The 19,185-nt window shown below is 47.9% G+C and overlaps 1 protein-coding gene across 2 annotated transcripts in view; it reads left to right on the top strand.

Moving 5' to 3' along the window:
• Tgfbr2 (transforming growth factor, beta receptor 2) overlaps window positions 1-19,185 on the top strand; it is an 88,483-nt gene that overhangs the window by 18,371 nt on the left and 50,927 nt on the right.

Genomic DNA, 19,185 nt, shown 5'->3' with positions numbered 1-19,185 from the left:
CCTATAGAAGAAGGGCAGATCTTCACCCTGTAGACGTAGAAGGCGATTATTAACTCGTTCTGCCCTTCCCGTAGCTGCTTAAACTTGAGTCTCTGAGTAAAGATGTAGAGAGGGACACAGGTATTTCAGAGTCAAAACACGAGTAAGAGAGGTACCTAGTGTATCACCAGGTTACTTAGGTAGAAAGCAAGATGACTTTGGAGGGGTAGTGCAGCCTGTGTCCAGCTGTGGTATTTCCTAAGGACATGGGATAAAGAATGACCCAAGGGGCTGGGAGGTGGCTCAGTGGTTAAGAGCGCCTGCTGCTCCTGAGGACATGGGTTCAGTTCCCAACACCATGCCCAGTGCCTCACAACCAGCAGTAACTCTAGCTCCAAGTGAGCTCATAGCCCCTTCTGGCCTCTCTGAGTGTTTGCACGTGCGTGCATGTGCACACACACACACACACACACACACACACACACACAAATAAATGAATACATAAATAAAAATTAATGAGACATCTCCTTTTTAAAAAAAAAAGTAGTCTTGGCTAGTAAGACAGCACGTGGCTTGCCAGTTTGTCAGGCTAATCGGTGTTCCCGATTTTCTACAGACTTGCTTTGCAGAAGTGTTATTATTAAAAAAAGGAGAAGTTGAGTCACGATATTTGATTTAATTTTGGTCAAAGCATGAATTAAACAAGCTCTGGCGACAGTGGCGCCATTCTCTCAGTTGGTTTCCACCAGTCGTCAGCAGGGTGAGCTTCCTGTGGCTTGAGTGAGCTGGAGGGGCCTCAGGATCTTCCTTCCTGCTGGAGATTTTCCATCAAGGTTGAGCTTCCTTAAGCAATGACTGGATTAACAGGCTGGGCTTATGTTAGAATTGGCAAAGTTTTCCTCAAATTCTTAGGGATTTCACTGTTACTTACTTCTTTTAAAAAAAAGATTGCATATTTTTAAGTCTTTTGGGATAATCCTTTTAGTATAATCCTTAGAAACTGTCATTTTTGCATACTGACTTTTGTATTAAGGAAGGAGCCACTATACAAGCAACAACAACACCGAATTTGAACATTTCAGGAAGGGCCCGTCTAACGGTTAAGGGATTCAAAGCCAGTACAAAGGTTAAGGGAGAAAGGGAGAAAGTTAAATTACAGGAAGGTTGTCACTTAAAAATGTAGCATCTGTGCATTAAGACTGGGCAGCCTTGTGTTTTTTTTTTTTTTTTTTTTTTTTTTTGAACAAGAAGTTCTGAGGAACCATTTTCAGTCAGATCATGGGAAGGTAGCAGTAGACTCCATGAGCGTCATGATGGGGACATAGCAACAGGAAGGCAAGTGAGATTCTGGAGCAGTAGCTGAGAGCCTATGTTTGCAGACAGCAATCAGACAGACAGACAGACAGGTGGGTCGACTCTGACTGGCAAATGGTGTAGAGATAATCTCTTCTACACTTTGTAAAAGTATTCAAGTGTCAATAAAAGGCTGATTGGACAATGGGCCTAGGCAGGGGATTAGAAGGTGGGACATCCAGCAGAAAGAGAGGGAGTGAGGGATGATGGGATAGCAACAGACACAGGGATTGGCCCCAGAATGCTGATGGAGAGAGCAGAAAAAAAATCTGAGGACCGGGTATCCAGCCATGTGACAGAACTTGGTATACAATAATGGGATGATTCACACATGAGCTACATTGGGAAGAGTCAAAGCGTATGGTCTAGGTATTTGAAAATATTTTGGAGTCTCAGAGTTGTTATTCTGCGAGCAGGGGCTGATAGGGAAAATGCTAGCATACAGAAAACACACAACAGTAGAATGGCATGAGCTTTTGAAACATCAGAGCCTATCCCTTGACACAATGTCTCCAACAAGGCCACACCTCCTCATCCTTCCCAAACAGTTCTACCAACTGGGGACCAAGCATTCAGTACCTATGGGAACCATTCTCATTCTAACTATCACACAGGGTCCCAAGCAACCCAGGCAGGCCTTGAAGTCTTCATGTGGGCAGGGATGATCTTGAACAACTGTTCCTCCTGCCTCTGCCTTCTGGGTGCTGGGATTACAATCTTGTCCCCATGACTAGTTTACTGGGTCCAGGGGATCAAACCCAAAGCTTTGTACATGGTAGGCAAGTACTCTATCAGTTGAACCATATCTCCAGACCTCAAGATGCATTTTAAATCTTGAAATTGTTTGTATTGAATTTATTTTTGTTTGTATGTATGTGGCCGGTACATGTATGTGCACACATGCATATGGAAATCAGAGGACAAATGGAAAACCTTTGGAAGTCAGTTTTGTTCTTGCGTAGTTTGGATGTGCTTGGCCCAGGGAGTGGCACTTTTAGGAAGTGTGGCCTTGTTGGAGTAGGTGTGGCCATGTTGGTGGAAATATCACTGGGTGGGGTAGACTTTTGAGAACCTCCTCCTAGCTGCCTAGAAGTCAGTCTTTGGAACAAGAAGTAGAACTCTCAGCTCCTCCTGCACCATGTCTGCCTGGATGCTGCCATGCTCACACCTTGATGATAATGGACTGAACCTCTGAACCTGTAAGCCAGCCCCGATTAAATGTTGTCCTTTGTAAGAGTTGCCTTGGTCACAGTTCTCTTCTTTCTACCACGTGGATCCTTCCTGATGCTTGACTCAAGGCGTCAGGCTTGAAGACAATCATCATGACCCACTGAGCCATCTTTCCAGCCTAAGAGACACTTTATAGTTTATCCCTCTCGTGGATGGGGAGGGGCTCACAGGGCTGCACATCTGTTGAGAAGCTAGAGACAGTTGGTGACTGCTCATGTTGATAAAGTTGGCTTTCCTCCAGGGTGGGACCCTGGTAGGTTGCCCGACTACAGTTCAGGGTCCAACATTTACATGCTTTCAGACAAGATCAACTGGACATCAATAACTAGACATCTATACATCCATGCACCCATCCATCCATTCCTATGGCCTATCTGTTTGTCTGTCTGTCTGAAAAAGGATATAGGTGGAAAGGAGACAGGGAAGGACCTAAGAAGGGCTGGAGATGGGGAATGAGGAGTGGGTTGGATTTGAAACAAGACACATTCATGGAAGCACACGAACGAAAACACTGAAAAGAGAAGTTTAACTCTGTCAGGAAATCCTCCAGTCCAGTCTTTCAAATGAGTCTCCTCGTGTCCTGCTGTCACCATGAGGCCTGGCTGAGAAGTTCCACCCTTTTTCCAAAGACTGTAACGAACAGGCAGCAGAACTCATTCTGAAGAATTTGCCTGGAGTTGTCTTTGAAGAGAGTACGTAGAGTGACAATGAAGGGCCCTGGAGTCATATCTTTTCACTGCCTGCCTCTCCCCGAAACAGGATCAGAGGCTGAGTCATGTAGGAAGATGCTTTGGGTTGGGTCTGACCACACCTGGGTACAACTCAGGAGCTGTTGCACCAATGCAGTGTGCTGTGCTCCAGACACTTAGGGAGTGGGGTGCTTACAGGCAGCCTCTCACCTTCTGGCTATGGTAGACTTACCTGTCTTGTCAAGTTCACCACTCTGTATAGACGGAGTGTCTCCCTCCCTCCCACCTGTGTTTTTTATTTAAGTTTTTAGATTCATTTTTTTTTATGTATATGAGTGTCGTGCCTGCATGCAGGTCAGAAGAAGGTGTTGAATCAGGTGGAACTGTGGTTATAGATGGTTAGGGGAGCTAGGATTAGAACTTGGGTCCTCTGCAAGAGCAACAAGTACTCTTAACTGCCGAGACACGTGTCCAGACTACCTACTGTCTGTCTGTCTTGTCTCTCTCTGTTTCTCTGTGTCTGTCTGTCTCTGTCTGTCTGTCTGTCTCTGTCTGTCTGTCTGTCTGTCTATCTGTCTGTCTCTCTCTCTCTGGATATGCACACTTGAGGGCGGGTGTGCCTGCACATGTGTGTTCATTCCTCTGCAGGCTGGAGAACAACCTCCTGTCCCAATCTTAGAAATGCCTTCTAACTTGTTTTTGAGATACTCTTTCATTGGCCTGGGGCTCACCATGTAAGTAAGGTAGGCTGGCCCAGGCATAAGCCCAGGGACCCTCTATTTACTGCCTTCAACCCTGGGATCACAAGCCACACCACCATGAGGTGGTTCGAATTCAAGCCACTGTGCTTACAGGAAAAAAAAAATGAAGCCGATGGAGCCCCAAGACTATGTCCTCTGCTGAGCTGTATGTAAATTCCAGCCTTGGCTGTACATCCAACTCAACTGAGAAGTTTTAGAGGAATCCCACTTGCCTGAGTCAACCCCGTAGGCGTTCTGGCTCCCTGGCTTAGCCGGGCTCTCCCTTCATCACAATCTTTGCTTCTGATGTGGAAGCCGAGATAAAAAGCACTGATTCAGCCCAACCCCAGTGAGGGCACGGATGAGCCTGTGTCCGGGAACGGCAAGGTATTTAGGTTGGGTTCAGCACCTCCCATTCGTTGGCAGGCTCACAAAAACGAGCCAGGTTTCAGAGCTGAGCCCTGCAAGGAGCGAGATTCTTTTACTTCGGAGACAGCCACAGAATGGCAGCTTCCTTGGAGATGAGGTGTAGCTCACTTGTCTACTGTGTAACACTCCGGGGGTTCCATCCCCAGGAAAGCATAAAATGGGAGGGAGAGCACATGCTTGCTTGTAACCCCAGCCTTTTGGAGAGTGAATTTGTCGTTGGGATCAGAGTGATCTTTACCTACACAGGAAGCCAGGAGCGCCTGCTCTTGAGGCCTACCTGGGAGATCTGAAGGGAAGGGTAGGGGGTTGGGAATATGGGGGAGAGTCTCTCACTGAACCTGGAGCCTGCTGGTTCCATTAAGCAAGGCTGGCTGGCCTGCTAATCCCTGAGAGCATCTGTTTTTGCTTCCTCAGGGCTGGGATCACAGCAGGAACTACTGCTCCTCTTGCCTAAGTGCTGGGGGTTTAACTTGATCACCGCGTGAGCATGACTAACTGAAGCATCTCTCCGGCCCCTGGGGTCATTTCTTCACAGTGATCATTGCAGAGGGGCCGGTTAAATTCGTCGTTCCCCTCCCTTCCTGTGTTCTGGGATCGTCCACAGCTTCTGTCTGGTCATCCAGGGCTGACAGTAAATCAGTGTGGCTGATAATGTGGGTGGAAAGGATACTCTAATGATTCTGCTTTGTGGGAGGAACACCTCACCAAGGTGCTTTTGTCATGCAGGATTTTAATTAGCACCACTGAAGGGCTATAAAAATAGTCCCTTCAGACTGGGGTGATGGCTTTGGGACTCTGTGGGTTCAAGTGCTTGCTTATAAGCATGAAGACCTGAGTTCAAATTTCTAGTCTGAGTGCTGGTGGCTGTTGGCATTCTGTCTAAGCTCCACCCCCACAACTATCTGGCAATACCCAGATATGCTCCGCCCCACAGTTGCCTGGCAACAGCCAGCTGTGCTTGATTATAAAGGGAGCTGCTTGTCCCCTCCTCTCCCTCTTACTTTTCTCTTGCTCTTGCTTTTCCTCTTCTCCTGCCCTCTTTGTCCCTGTCCCTTCTCTCCCCCTTTCCTCCCATGTGCCCATGGCTGGCCTTTCCAATCTTCTTCTACTCTTCTTCTCTCATTAAACCTTTCCACATGGAACCAAGTTGGCTTGGTGTGCTTTGTCCCGAGAGATTTAAACTTCAACAGTGGCTGCATGTGTTTTAACCTCACTGCTCTGAAAAGCAGGGAATGGAGGGTCACTACTAGGGCTGGCTGGTAGGCAACACACACACACGCACACACACATGCTTACACACACACACACATGTGCACACACAGGCGCGTGCACGTACACAGGTGCTTATACATGCACACATGTGCACACACATGAACATGCACACATAGGTAGACATACACGCCCGCTTCTTTGCAGAGGGCTGCAAGAATAATATTGTTGGGTTGCAGAGGTTGCTAAGGGAGTAATGCACTTGTACAATCATAAGGATCAGAGTTTGGATTCCCCAGGACCCACACAAAAGCCAGTGATGTAGCAGGTGCTGTGCCTGCAATCTCAGCACCTCTCTGCTGAGGTAGAAAGGCCCAGAGACAGGAGAATGCCCTGCAGCTCTGGTTTTCCTCAAGGTAGAAGGCAAGGACTGATATCCAAAGTTATCTCCTGACCTCTGCATGCAGGTTTTTCTGCACACACACCCGCACGCACGCGCGCGCGCACACACACACACACACACACACACGCGCAGGTTAAAAACATAATATTGCTTTGTCAGAGTAAAGTGTGCATCTGGCCTCAGTCTCCATGTAGGGTAGTGAGGATTATGGGGTTATAGATAGCTCAGACTCATCCTGGACAAAAAACAAAACAAAACAAAACAAAAAAAACCCCAGAAGGTTGGAACAGCGATGGGGTGAGAGGGAACCCTGGAAAGTCTAGGTGTGGGAGGGGAGGGTTTAGAACATCATGGTGGCCATTCCTATGAAAAAGCCACAGAGAAAGCCATGGCTTTGTATATTAACTTTAAAATTCTCTCCTAGAGACACAGGAGAGGAGAGAGAGGGAAGCCTGGGGTGGGTTGAGGAATGCTTGCTTTGAACCAGGCTTGGCTTTTATCAAGGTGTCCAGCGAAGAATCGGCATCCCTAGGGCCTTGGGGGTTTCCCCCTGTGAGCTGGTCCCCTCTCTGTTCTGTTCTGGGAGCTCAACCGCGTTAGGCAGGCTGTGGCTGAAACCCTCCAAAAAGCCTTTCGTTATAAAAAAAAAGTGTGTTATAAAAAAAACAATGTTTTCTCTGAAATATTAATTTCCTTGCTCTGGGCTTTTGTGGGCTTTGCCTGGTAACTTAATCCCAGCACCCCCTCAGCTCTCCATTTTGTGTCTGTCACTGAAATGGGGCTTAACAAGAATCACTTGATACCTTGGCAAACCTTCCCTGTTTTAAACAGTCTTTTATCTTGGGGCCAGGGATTTGCATTTGCGGAGGATAGGCCCGCTGACTCCAGCCCCTGCAGGCAGGTTGCAACTTGTTGCAGATCGACTTTGGCCCATTTCTTTCACTACCAGAACCTCCTGGTGCTGCCACTCAGGGTTTAGGATTTAACAGGAGAGCTAATCCCTGTCCTTAGTTGTTAGTTGTTTTCTGTTTTTGCTTCACCCAGGACACCAAGGCCAGAGCCAGCAAAGTACCTAGTACAAGCCCCTCCCCCAACCCCCACCACTTTCATAATAGATGACGCCCAAGGCTGGAGCAGCTCACTTCTCTCTTTCCCAGAGTTCCATTCCATTCCCAACCTGCTGTATTATCTACGGCCTCTCTTCTTGAGGAATTTGCTTACTATCAGGTTTCTCTCTCTCTCTCTCTCTCTCTCTCTCTCTCTCTCTCTCTCTCTCTGTGTGTGTGTGTGTGTGTGTGTGTGTGTGTGTGTGTTGGGGAGTGCAGGGGGGTGTTGTTAGTTTGTTTTGTTGTTTTGTTTGTTTCTGTTAGCCCAGGCTGGCCTGAACTTTCTGTGGTCCTCTTACCCCCTTCTTCCTGGTGCTAGGCTTACAGCCCTGGGCCATTTTTACCCCAGAGAGTCTTCATTTCTCCATCTCCCCAAAATCTGAGTCTGCTAGGTCCTTTGAGATTTCTTTTGATTGATAGAATGATGGTGTACGTGGTTGTGTATGTGTGTGCATGCAGACGCACGTGTGTAGGTGTGTATGCATGTGCAAGAGCGTATGGAGGCCAGAATTTAAACTCAGGAGCCATTAACACATCCCTGGTTCCCTTTTGGAAACCATGCCTTTCACTGGCCTGGAGGTGTCACACTGGGCCAGGTTGGCCACCAAGAGATCTGCCTGTATCTCTCCCTAACACAGAGGTGAACATCAAACACTGCTGGTCTGCTTTACCTCCTTCCCCTCCTGCTCCTCCTCCTCCTGCTCCTCTTCCTCCTCTTCTTCTTTCTCCTCTTCCTCCTTCTCCTCCTCCTTCCCCTCCTGACCCTCCTCCTCCTTCTCCTCTTCCTCCCCAACTCCTCCTCCTCCTTCTTATTCTTTTTCTTCCTCGGACAATGGGGATTAAATATCAGTCTTCATGCTTGTATGCTTGGGAAGCAAGCATTTGCCCCAGTGAACTGTCTGCCTGGCCCCTTGGATGTGTTTGTCCTGATGAAAATCTCTTCAGTGTTGTTCACATGTGACTTTTGAGTGGCTAGTGTGATGTAGAACCAAGTATGTAATTTTATTTACTTTATTTATTTTTATATTGTTGTTGTTATTATTATTGTTATTATTATTATTAATTATTTTTTACTTTGGCAGTATTGGGAATTGAACCCAGGGCACCAGGCGAGTGCTATCACAGGGCCACTACCCAGCCTGACTTTACTTATCTTAATCTTAGTGATGAAAAGTGTAGCTTGATGCTGGCTGCCTTAGGGCTTGGGGTTCTGCCCTTGACCTCAAGATTTCAGGAAGGTGCCTCTTGCCAGAGGCCTTTCTGGGGACTCTGGAGTCTAACTCCAGCTCTGTCTTCAGGCCAGCTCCCGAAGGGGGAAAAAATGCACCCTGACTTCTAACCTAATGTCCTTTCCACTGCTAATTCTGGCTACTTAAACCTGGAGTTATTTACCTTTTACAAATTACACTCATATCTGGATTTATCATGTGCCCCCACCCTTTATTGTCCCATTTTTTCCCATGAACTTGTCCTGATTCCTTGGGCAGCAACTGTAAGTAAGTTTTCAGGTTTTGTCTTGTTTTTTGTTCTTTTTTTCTTTTCTTTCTTTCTTTTCTTTCTTTCTTTCTTCCTTTTTTTTTTTTTTTTTTTTAAAGATCAGATGAATTTGGCAGAAGAGAAGGCCTTTTTTCCTGGAACCTGCAAATGGGATATGGGAGGAGCTTTCATAAGACTTGGAGGAAAGATCAGCCAGCCAGGGCAGTGGAGCCAATGTTGGAGATGCCCAGAGTGCAGCCAGAAACTAAACGGAGCCTTTAAGTTAAAAAACAGACTCAAGTTATAAATCAGAGGCAAATTTCATGGAAAGGGCTGGAGGCTAGCCCTGGGTGTCCGCCATTTAAGGGGTTTATCAGGAATAGCCTGGAGCGATGCCTCACCCTGTATAGTGCTCAGGCTTGGGGACTCCTGCATGAAGATGCATAAAACTGGGCGTGGTAGCGAGAGCCTGTAACCCCGCCCCTGGGGAGGCAGCCCCGGAGCTTGCTGGTCTGAGAATCTATCCAAATCAGTGAACTTCAGGGCTGGAGAGACCCTGTTGCAAAAGCGAGCCTGGAGGACCAGAGAGGAAGGCCGCAGAAGTTGATCCCCCACCATACATGATCACGCATGTGCACGCATGCGCACACACAGCACATGCACAAGACTGGAAAGAACATCTTATTGGTTGCAGTTATATTTGAGCAGAGATTGGAATCAAGGCGAGAAGAGGGTGGGTCTCGGGAGTGAGAACACTTCACTGGAAGGAAAAACAGGGTAGGTGCCCAAAGCGGTGGCCGGTGGCTCGCCACCTCCTGCCTTCAGCCCTACGGGTTTCTTTAGTCATTTCTGTGTGCATCTCTCGATGCCTATTCTTTACGATGAACTCCGAAGGAATTGGGATCTAGGTGGCCTGACTGCTCTGGACAAAAAGATTAGGTTAAAGTGGAGAGGACAAGTCCTATCCAGACACACTCTAATAGTCATTTCCAGCCCGGAATCCTTTCTTCTCTCCAGCATGAGGTAGGTTTAGTGAGCAAGTTATTTGAATGGGGATCCAAGTGAAGAGGTCAACGTTAAGCAGATGGTAGAGCTTCCATAAAGGGACTTCTTCAGAGGTCTGAAGTGGGGGGGAGGGGCGGTGATCGCTCAGTTGATAAAGCCTTTGCCACACAGGCAGGAGGGTCTGGATGTGATCCTCAGGACACATGTTAAAAACAAACCAACCAGCCAACCAACCAAGAAGATGTGGTGGAATTTAGCATCGAAGAAGCAGAGACAGGTGAATCTCTGGGACCCAGGGTCCAGCCGGCCTGGCCAAATAGGTGAGCTTGAGCCCGTGAGAGACAAACAGGGGGATGTCGCCTGAGGAACAACCACCAGGATTGTGCCATCCTTCATACATATGGGTACACGTGTGAACACACGCACATTTATAAACACACATGTCCCGGCACAAACCCGACCTTACCTTACACTTCAGCCCTCACAGTTGTGAGGAATAAATGTGTTTTTTATTTGTTTACAATTTTTTAAGAAGTTTTGTGTGTGTGTGTGTGTGTGTGTGTGTGTGTGTGTGTGTGTGTGTGTACCTGTGTGCGTGCAGGTCGGCTTGCTTGTGTGTGGAGGTTAGAAGTTGACTCTGGGTGCCTTTCCCTATTGCACTTCACCGTCCATCCATCCATCCATCCATTCATCCATCCATCCATCCATCCATCCATCCATCCATTTGCAGCAGGGTCTCTTATTGAGCTTGCCTCTTGGCTAGGCTGACTTGCCAGTGAATTCCAAGACTCTGCTATTATATACCACCCTCCCCACCCCCCAGCAGTGAGGTTTCAGGTGAGTGCCCCTGCGCCCGGCTTCCTTGCGTGTTCTGAAGATCTAGACTCGGGTTCTCCAGTTTGTGCAGCACAGCAGGACCCTTACCCACTCAGCTGTCTCTCTAGTCCCAGTGTCGATTTTTAATAAATGACACCGTCCAGGTACTTGGCTACGAAAGCACAAACAAGTGCCTCAGTGGGCTTTTGGGGAGAAGCTGACTTTTCTTGACATTCAGGCCGGGACCTCGAGTAAGTAAGACCCATGAAAGGCAGCCCTCCCCTCCACTCTTTCTCATCTAAGCACTCTGTGAGAAAACAAGCAAAACCCTCTGATCTGGGGCAGATTCTCAGATTTCAATTCCCATTTGCTGCTCTCGGCTGTCTTTTCTTAAAGTCTGAACTGTGCAGGAAACTCGGTTCTTTCTCCTTGCGCTTCCGCTGATTGGAAACCGGACAGGGGAAGGTTCCAGGGCCTGGTGTTATCTCAGAAACCCAAGTGGATCTCAACTCACAGTCTGTTTTCTGTGGCCAGCCTGTCAAACAGAGAGTTTGGCTGCTGGGAATGGCCATTGTTTGAATACTAGGGCCAACGCCATGCAGAGGACTGATTCTGCTTTCAGTCCCTGAGAATAGACTGCATTTCTGGCTTTTGAGATCAGCTGGAATCCGTGGTATACAAGGATAGGATTCACATTCAGCTCTGACTTTTAATTCCATTGATTTCTGTTGACCGGGCTGGGGATGTAACCCAGTAGGTAGAATGCATACTTAACACACAGAAAGCTCTGAGAGTCAGCTCAGGAACTACAGAAACCAGAGGTGGAGTTACACAGGCCGGCGACCTAGCACTCTGGAGGTAGAGGCAGAAAATTAGAAGTTCACGGTCATCCTTGCTACACAGTGTGTTCAAGGCCAACCTGGACTACATGAGACCCCATCAGAAACAAAGCAAAACCAAACCAAACCAACCAACCAACCAACCAAACGAACAAAAGAACGGGTTAGTTAAGAAGGCTCAGAGAGTAAAGGTGTTCGCAGCCTAGCCTCTTTCTGGAGTCTACATGTTAGAAGAAGAAAAGTAATTTTCACAAGTTGCGTTAGCTCTGTGAGGTGCACATCCAACCGCGTACACACACAATAAATAAATGTCTTTTTTTTTTTAAATCCAGAGGATCTGGAATTTAATACTGAAAATAGAGTGAACCCTTATTAGACGGTAGAGCCAGGGCTAGGATAATGACAGTTTCCCGGGAGTGGGCAGTCCCTTCCTGTGACACTTCCAACTGGTTGTCTGAGCCAACTTGAACAAGTTACGAGAACACACCCCTCCTTTGGAACCAAGAGAGCTGAGCTGAGCGCTGTGCAGCCCCTCATCCAGCAGAACTGGATCACTGCTTATGAACTAGACGTTTATGTACATTCGTGCCTGGGCTTTACCACTGTTCACCATCCAGGCTGCGGCCAGAGGTGTCAAGTAAACACTGATATTTCTAAGGCTGAGGGCTTAAACTCCTTACAGTAAGTGCTTTGCTCTGAACTGGGGCTTTCTTCTCTGCCCTGAAAGAAATCAGAGGAAATGCCTACAGCCTCTGTACGGAAAGGAGTCCTTTGTCACGTGGCAGAATTTCCCTTCCTCTTAGCTCGTGACACCCAAATGACATTTTGAGTTTAGTCTTGAGAGCCTGCTCTGCCTCGGTGATTAGTGTTTGTATGGGAGCCTTGGGTGGGGATATGGAAGTTGAAAAGAGAGGGAGTCTCATGAAACAAAGAAAGCGAACTGGACAATGTACCTCAAATCGTTCGTGCTCCATGGTCTCCAAACCCTTTTTTTTTTTGGTCTATGTGCGTGCATGAGTAAGTGTGGTGTGTGTGTGTGTGTGTGTGTGTGTGTGTGTGTGTGTGTGTGTGTGTAGAGGGCAGAGAGAAGCTTTGGCAGTTGGTTCTCTCTTTTTGCCACAAGGGTCTCAAGACCTGAACTATAGTTGTCAGGCCTGGTAGAAGATGTGTATGTCTGTTGAGCTGTCTGGTCTCCTTCACCTTGTTTTGTGAACCTGGGGCTTACTGATTCAGGAGGCTGGCTGGCCAGCGAACTTTGGGCATCTGCCCATCTCCACTTCCCCACATTGGGACTACAAACACGCACCACCACACTTGCCTTTTTTATGTGAGTTTTAGCAGTGGAACTCAGGTACTCACGTTTGCCTGGTGACACATTTACTCACTGAGCTGTCTCACAGCCCAACCCCTTTCCCTATAGGTTAAATCAAACTATTCTTTTCAGCTGGGACTGAAACACGTAGACTCCCTAACTCCTGAGAGTTGGATTGGGACTGTTTTGTAAAGCGAATAGACTTTAAAGATTATCATAACCAACTGACCAGTTTGGTCCGGGAAAAGACACAAGAGTTGAGTAGATAATTGCTCACCCACCGGAGGCTGGGCTCGGAGCCTTTTCTACCTGTATTTTCTGCTTGTATTTCTCGCTCACCAGGCTCTCCTCCAGAACACATCGGAAGGCAGAATCATGCAGTTAGCCTTCATGTGAGGAAATGGCTTGAGGAGAGAGTAGAAGAAAAGGTTTCCTGTATATCTGGAGTGTAGAACACCTCGTAACCTGGATACCTGACGATACACTGCCTGAGCGCTTTTCCATGTCCCCTTAGCTATGAATCTAAATGTGTCAGTTCTGTCTCTGAGGAAGACAGCTGTACACAACGAAACTTCATTCTAGTATTTCGGAATCCCTCAGTTCTAGGGTGCCTTATTGCCCTGTCACCATAGCAACATTCTAATTAGTACATCACCAGGCAGGTTGGTTCTTACCTGGTGCAAGAAGTCAGCAGAAGGGCCTCACCATTGATCATTGCTCTTAAGTGGTCAGTGGTCAGTTCCAAGCTGGTAACGAACAATCACACACACGCACACACGCACTCTCGCATGCACGCGCACACACACAAGACCTAGGGATTGGAGCCAGAGCTTCATGTGTGTAAGGTGCGTGCTCTACCACTGAGCTACATCCCAGCCATGCACAGTTCAAAACAGTCACTTTGGTTCTAGAAAGGTGGTTTAAAGATCCTTGAGTACACTTATTAAACACAGAGGGTGCCCCTTATACAAGGGGTTGGTTCCTCTAGAAGGTTCCTATCTAGAACCTTCCATATGTTGCCAAACCCCAAGACAGGGTAGGACTATGAGATTAGGTTCTTAAATTATGACTATATATTCTATCTAAAACTTCTGCTAATCTGCTAACCTCAGAACTCAAAATAAACTCAGAGACTCTTTCCCTTGAAGTTCAGAGACCCCTCTGCTCTCCAAGCTCAGACACCCCATTCCTCTAACATCTATAATAGCAAGGTTCTCTGGGTTATTGCTGGGTCTCTTATCAGGTTTTCCTATAGGGCGTGGCCAGCAATCCATCCCAGCACATCTCCCTGTTGAGCCTGGGGAGAACCTTTATAATTTACAAAAATTATACTAACAGCCGATTCTGTTTTATCTGTGAATGCTGTGTAGTACAGGGGTGATAAACGCATCGTGTAGCACATGTCCATCCACTCGGACTTCTAGAAACATGTCAGGGCCCTTAAACTGCTGCCTGCCATTAGCACACTGGGACAGATTTACCATGCTCCTAATCACCCTGAAAATCATCTATAAACAGATCATTATTATTTTTTAACTGCTTAAATGCATTTCTTTGTATGTGTATGTATGTGTTTTGCCTGTGTATGTAAGTGTAGCATGTGCATGCCTATGGCGGTGGAGGTCAGAGAAGGTCAGATCCTCCGGGCCTGTTAGAAGTGTTTGTGAACCACCTTATGGGTTCTGGGGCTCGAATCTGGGATCATTAGAAGAACAAGTGCTCTTAATCACTGAGCCATCTCTGTAGTCCCCTCTTCCCATTCTATTCCTACAATTTTCCTACTGGTCCACTGTTCCACTGTTGTACATAGCATTACCTGTCTAATGAGAGGGCGGCGTCATGCTTCCTTTTGCCTTAGAACGTTTTCACATGTTGTTCCCGTGTGTTTCTTCTCTATCTTAGCCCCAAGGCACTTGTCATTGCTGAGGAATACACTGACTGGATGCTGTCCATGGCCCCAGAGAAAGTCCAAGGCTGAACCTGGAATTGCCCTTGGTCTAGTTAACTTCATCCACTTGACACTGACTAGACACATCTGATTGGTCTGTTGGGATGCTTCTAGGAGATTGTCTTGAAACTAACTGAGGCTGGAGGGCCTAGCCCTCTGCGGCTGCCATTATCCCCAGGCAGGGGGCCCAGGCTGGGTAAGGCAGCTGGGTAAGCACGAGCCTACTGGAGGTACCAAGCAGCATCTTCCATGGTTTCTGATGTGAGTTCTCTACTAGAAAAAGACAGCAAACACACCTGCCCTCACCTCCTGCCTGAGTTCTGTCCCCGGCTCCCCTCAGCGATGGACTGTGAGCTGGAAACATGAGGCGAAGCAAACCCTTTCCTCCCTAAGTTGCGTTAGGTCAGTGTTCTATCACAGCAACATCAAGGAAACTTGGGCAGCCCTCAAGTGTTTGACCTCAGAGTGCCTGGGTTTCACTCACTGTGACACTATGCCCTCTAAAGTGAGCAAAGAGATGACAAATGTCCAGTCTCTTATCTAGGAAAACCACTGTCAGGGTTGGGGTATGGTCTAGTAGAGAAGAGTGCAGTGGGCCAGCACCAGTACATGAGTTCGAATCCCTATCAGGTATGTAACAAGCTAGACTCCCAAGAGTTATTTTATATTTTTAGTGTGTGTGTGTGTGTGTGTGTGTGTGTGTGTGTGTGTGTGTGTGTGTGTGTGTGAAGTTTTTAGTATTTCCTCCCCGTTATGGTATTCTGATTTCGGAACACATAACACCAAAAGGAGAGGAAGGGGGATTGAGGTGTCAAGACAGGCAGGCAGAGAGAATGAGAGAGAGAGAGAGAGAGAGAGAGAGAGACAGAGACAGAGACAGAGACAGAGAGAGAGACAGAGAGACAGAGAGAGAGACAGAGAGAGAGAGAGAGAGAGAGAGAGAGAGAGAGAGAGAGAGAGAGACTCTGACTCTCCTCCTTAGGTGCCTAGAGACTCTAAATCCCTTCATTCCCCAGAGACAAAGCCTGCCCTGGGGAGGTTTTGGGATCACTTGGCTTGCTAAGCGAGGAAGGAAGGAGAGGAAACTCGTTTAGTTACTTGATGTTTGGGACTTCTAAAATAATGATTACCTTTCCACTCACCTAGTTTGTTTTATCTATAAATGGCTTTTTAAAAAAACGTCCTTGCCAAATATACTTTTTAAACGCTCCAGGGACAGCCAAGTTTCCCCCTGAAGTAGCTATTGGATTAATCTTTAAGAAATACAGATGATTATTACTTAATCCCTTAATTTACTTGCTTGGTGAATATAAATTTGTGTTTCTGTGCTTTTCTTGAAAGAGCTGTAGTGAGCATTAAAACCCGTGAGCTACTAATGGGAGTTGATGAAACCCTCTCGGCCAGACTCTATCCGGAGAATACAAGCCTGGTGCACACGCACCGGCAGCTGCTCCTCTGCCCGTGCCCCACCCCATAGGAGAGAACTCTCCAGGAGCCACAGGAAAGCAGTCTACAAGTGGCTCGCTTTCGCTTGTTTATCAGTCTTTGACTTGGACATTTTAACCAGACATTGAGTCTATACAAATCTTTTTACCAGCATAGGGAACAGTGCTATCCAGACGGATACGATCTGGGGAGGATTCTGGTCTTGGCTATTGCACATCTTTTGGGAGATTTTCCTTTTTCCCTTCCAGTCTTCTTGCCTTTTGTAACTGATTTGTTTCAAAGCCAATCCTATGAGTAGTGGACAACCCTAAAGGACCAGGATGGCCTCCAGGCGAGAGACTCAGCCAGGGATTGTCTCAGCTAGACAAGATGCTCCGAAAGAACCTGCGTTTGGGTGAAGTTGCTGGATCTCCTCACTGCCCAAACTCCCCAGACGCACAAGGCTACCCAACAGATGAACTCAGGCTAAGAAATAGCAGCTTCCTGCAGGGGAGAGGCAGGAAATGGGGGCGGGGAGCACATGTCTAGGGCCTGGGGGGCTGTCCTGCCCATGTGTCCACTCTGAACCCCATCTGCATCGTGCTAATGTCCTGAGTGCAGTAGCTCCCGAGGTCCTGCTCTGGACCACTCTGTGCTACTGTTTGTGTGGGCCTTGTACTCCCTGCTGCGACAGGCGGTGAAGCTGTCAGAGAGGTTATTTGCTCTCTTCTGAGATAATGTAGACTCTGCAGAAAGATACAAGTTTACACCTGCTCCAAGAGTGCTTGAGCCCCACACCTTGGCCAGCTCACTGTGAGATTTGACCTGCTCCTCTTTTCTTCCTTCTCCCGCTCCCCCAACCCCTCCATCCCCCTTCCCTTCCCTCCCCTCCTCTTGTCTCTCTCTCTCTCTCTCTCTCTCTCTCTCTCTCTCTCTCTCCTAGCTTCCCCTCTTCCACTTCCTTCCCTCTACTCCCCCCTCTCTCTCTTTCCTTTTAAAAACATTCTTGAAATAGGGTCTTACTCTGTAGCCCAGGCTAGCCTGGAAGGAACTTACTATGTAGCTCAGGCTATCTTCAATCCTCCTGCCTCAACCTCCCGGATCTGGGGATTGCAAGTGAGATTCGTACCATTCCTGACTTTGATGGTCTCTGTCAGAAGCAGGCCTGGAGGCCAGAGCGCACCGTCGTCTGTTTCTCTCTGTAGTCATACAGTTCAGGCTTTAAGTCCTTACTCTCCGATGACAAGAACGGAAACTGCTACCAGGATTTTCCTTCTTTTCTCAGCAACAGAGAAGAGGGACAGCCCCTGTGCACAGGTCAGGCGTTTCTAGTGACCTCTGATTCTTGTACTGCTTGTTGAGACTGCCTTATGTACCAAACAGGAAACACAAGGCACTTCAAAGGCATTTCAGAGCATTAACTTGGTCCTCTTTGACAGGTTTTAATAAAGTGCTAAGGAAGTGTTTTAAATATGTACGTGTGCTTGTGTGTGTGTGTGTGTGTGTGTGCGTGCGTGTGTTGGGGGTGGAGGATGACCCCAGATCACATTCTAGGAGAACGTCACCCCTCTTTTTCTAGACAGTGTCTCTCACGGGCCTGGAGATCACCTAGTACTGCCAGCAAGTGCCAGGCATCCTCCAGTCTGCCTCCCAGCCCTGGGATTACACATGGGTGCTGCTTCTGGCTTTTTACATGGGTTTTGGGTTTGAACTCAGGTCCCCATGCCTTGGAAGGCAAACGCTTTGCTGACCAAACACCGCTATCTCCACAGCCCGTTTAATAAGGCTCTGTGACCACTGTCCCCTCCCTTCGGCCTCCGTGCAACAGTAAGCTGAGTAAGAGCCGTCCAGCACCAATGACCAGGGATCGCAGGACACTGCCACCTGCAGACACTCGCTTCGCTCTCCTGTGGCAACGTACTTTAATGACACACAAGTGGAGTCAAAACATTTTTTTAAAAACCCTGAAACTCAATTAGGAAGCACCTTTGCACTTGTTGGATGCAGTAATTGTCTACCGTATTGGGTAGGAGTGGGAACTTTTGATTCCCACCGACTCGCTTCTTTGTTCTGGGTGGGAGGCCATGTGACAGTCAGGCCAGTGGGCTGGTCCTACCTGGTCTCCTGAGCCGTGGGTGTTAGCTGCCGGCATGGCAGACCACATCGCTGTCTGCCAGATGGTGGCCTGGGTGTCTGACTCTGAAATGCCAGCTGCAATTAAAACCCATTCCGAGATGGAGTCTTTCAGTGTGGGCCCAGATGGCGAGCCGGCCTCTGGGCCCGGGATCACCGAAGAGGCCAAGTCTAAGGGAAAGCAGATGGAAAGAGCTGTAAGAGGAGACCGGTTGTGAAATGCAAGGAAATCAGCCCTCCATTTTGCCAGCTCTGAAATCCACAGAGAGAGGGGGAAAATGGCAAATCTCCCTGATGGGTGCAGTGACCCCTCTACTTCAGATGAGAATGACATCAGACTTGCTAGGTGGGTAGATGGTTGAGTGTACATAGCTAGGTGGTGTGTGTGTGTGTGTGTGTGTGTGTGTGTGTGTGTGTGCGCGCGCGCGCACGCACAGGCACACACACATGTGTAAACCAGAGGACAATATCAGGTGTCATTCCTCAGGTGACAAACATTCACCTTTAAAAAAATTATTATTTGAGACAGGGTCCCTCACTAGTTAGAGCTTGTCAAATATGTTAGCTAGGCTGACTAGCCAGCAGACTCCAAGAATATGCCTTTGTCCACTTCCCCATTATCCTGCTATGCCCGGCTCCCTCCTTGCTCCCTCCTTCCTCCCTCTCCTCCCTCCCTGCCCCTCCCTTCCTGCCCTTCCTTCCTTCCTTCCTTCCTTCCTCCCTCCCTCCCTTCCTCCCTCCCTCCCTCCCTCCTGCCTTCCCTCCCTCCCTTCCTCCTCTCTCTCTCTCTCTTTTCTTTTCTTTCTTTCTTTCTTTCTTTCTTTCTTTCTTTCTTTCTTTCTTCCTTCCTTCCTTCCTTCCTTCCTTCCTTCCTGTCTCTCTTTCTTTCAAGTCATGGGGTCCAGGAATTAAATCCGGGTCTGAGCTATGGTCTCTCTATCCCTCATCCAGCTTTTTAATGACACCTCAGTCTTGGCACTGCCATGAAGGCATTCTGAATATGCGGTTGGCAGCTGAGTTAATTGGTTTTAACTAAAGGAGGTCGCCATCGATCATGTGACTCCGTTGTACACTAAAGAGTGAGCACTGGGGT

Source organism: Rattus norvegicus, chromosome 8 (genome assembly GCF_021556685.1).
Source record: "Rattus norvegicus strain SHRSP/BbbUtx chromosome 8, alternate assembly SHRSP_T2T, whole genome shotgun sequence".
Classification (NCBI taxonomy): Eukaryota; Metazoa; Chordata; class Mammalia; order Rodentia; family Muridae; genus Rattus; species Rattus norvegicus.
The sequence above is the reverse complement of the archived record's forward strand: the minus strand, read 5'-3'. Positions and strand labels throughout refer to the sequence as shown.